The 2274-nt window shown below is 47.5% G+C and overlaps 1 non-coding gene across 1 annotated transcript; it reads right to left on the minus strand.

Moving 5' to 3' along the window:
- Nucleotides 1–942: 942 nt before the first annotated feature.
- On the minus strand, nucleotides 943–1015 carry TRNAT-UGU (transfer RNA threonine (anticodon UGU)). The gene has a single exon. It is a non-coding gene; the product is annotated as a tRNA-Thr (tRNA).
- Nucleotides 1016–2274: the final 1259 nt, after the last annotated feature.

Here is a 2274-nt window from a genome sequence, read left to right on the forward strand (position 1 = left end):
TCTGCCTGGCACAGTAAGGGTGCCTGAGCCAAGCACCAGGAGCCGAAGGAGGTTCCTGGAAACCGCAACGGCGCCCCGTTAGTCCTTCGGGCGGTTGGGGGGGCCTGAACCGACCGGGGGTGTGCCACACCGCTCCGCCCCGACAGGGGGGGGCGGGAGTGTAACGAAGTTGGTAATGTACTGCACCGTCAGAGCATCGACTCGCCGTGCAAGATGGCTCCTACGGCATGCGGGTCAGCGAGGGGCTGCCTGCTTTGGATCGCCTGTAAGATAACCCACCTTAAAACGTCATACGTGTGTTGTATGAAATAAACCTGCAACAGTTCTTTCCCATAAATATGTCTCCAGAGTTTCATTGGGGAGGAATTGTGTATATGTTCAAGCGGGCGGGAGTGAATGGCGGTGTGGGCACTATGTTGCTGTGTTTAGTATTTCCCAGCCCACTCTAACTCTGTGTGAGGGTCCCTCTGCCCTCGTGACCCCCGGGCACGTGTCCCTGTGTTTTCCTTGTCGATCATTAATTAGTGTTGTCTCTGGGGTTCCTGTCCACAAGGCCCCCCATTAATGGCTCTTGGTGTCTTGGTGTTCACAGCCTATGGTGTGGACACAGAGCTTTTTAGATATCCTAGAATAGATTTGAAATGTCATATGTGCAACTGTGCTGAAGCCAAATGAATAATTCCAGGTGTGTACAATGTGACTCATGCATGAGCTGAAGGTGCCCTGCAGGTGACGGCTGTCCATTCATGTTTATGAAAATACCATTTGAAAAAGTTGTCTATGGACAAAATAAAGAATTTCTTTGTAGAGAAACGTATTTCCCTTTAGAGCTGTTTGGAAGTAAAACATTATAGTTGAGACGCAGTGTTGGAAGGAATAGCTGTATTTACATCTATTAAAACAACAGGAAATTGTACATTTCTTTAGTTCAAAAAGAACACAAGGCCCCAGCGAGATTTGAACTCGCGACCCCTGGTTTACAAGACCAGTGCTCTAACCCCTGAGCTATGGAGCCAGCTGATACATAATTTTAAATGGCAGTGTATATATAGAGGCGGAAGCAGACACCTGTTGGTGATTGAGGTAGTGTGTGTCCAGAGTCAGCCCCACCCCACTGCTCTGAGTGATTCACTCACTGGAAACTCACGCCCTGCTTGTGTTGCGCACAATAGACAGACTGAGACGTCACTGTTAAAGTGCGCACATTTCAGGATACTCCGGACTTTGGAAGGGCGCTGCACAGCTGAATAGAAAGCACTGGTGCGCGCGCACAACACTTCCCTTTAGTGTATGGCTTTCACAGTAGATAGCTGCCAGCCGTGAAATCCATCGTCGATGTTAGGGTGAGAATTAAGAAAGCGCGAGGCAGCCCCCGGATGCTGACACCGTGGGGGGTGTTGTTGGGGTGTCCTGAAGGGTCTTCATGTTCACAGCGGGGAGGAGGCAAGGTGGGTGGGAGGCAATAGGCATAGGGAAAACGCGATTTGCCTAGGATCAAACAGCTTAGTAAAGTAGGAGCGCCAGGAGCGAAAACCATTAAAAGCAGCAACATTCCTATTCCGCAATATAGTGAGCAGCCAGTGACGCTGCTGGGAGCTCTAAATAAGGTCAAAGGTCTAGCCGCTAGCAGGCAATGTTTTTTGTTGTTAATTATGTTTTTAAACATAAGACATTTGCAAAAAAATGCAAGAATAAAAGGGCTGTTCAGGGCGTGTAGTTCCGCAATTTTTAGGAGGCTGTGACCAGTGTCGGACTGGGACAGAGAATAGTCTCGGGCACCAAAATTAAAGTAGCCCACATTAGTGAATTTGATTAATAAAAGAGTGGCTCATGTTTGCAAACTTTGGCAGTTTTTAACTTTTAAAGACACGCTCTATAAATGTGTTGCAGTGTATGGCAGACTGCATAGGTTTTAGTTTGCTGCAGAAAATGTTTGTTTTAAAATCAGGAAAAATCAGCCCAGGAGATCTTAAAACAGGCCCACACACAGCTAATGAAACGGCTACACACTGCCCTGTCCAACCAAACCTACCAGGGACTGCCTGATTGCCCTATATGCCAGCCCGACCCCGGCTGTGAACATGATCAGGAACAAGGCTGTTGCTCATAGCGTTTGAAAGCCGAGGATGACGTCGGCGTATAATTGATGTTGAATACATATTGATACTGTTTTTTAAAGCATTCTAACACAAAGGTAGAGAGGCACATGAATGGAGAAAATAAAATATGATGTGTGGAAGAGTCACAAGCCAGCAAGATCACAATGACAAAGAC

This window comes from Lissotriton vulgaris, chromosome 1_1, assembly GCF_964263255.1.
Source record: "Lissotriton vulgaris chromosome 1_1, aLisVul1.2, whole genome shotgun sequence".
Classification (NCBI taxonomy): domain Eukaryota; kingdom Metazoa; phylum Chordata; class Amphibia; order Caudata; family Salamandridae; genus Lissotriton; species Lissotriton vulgaris.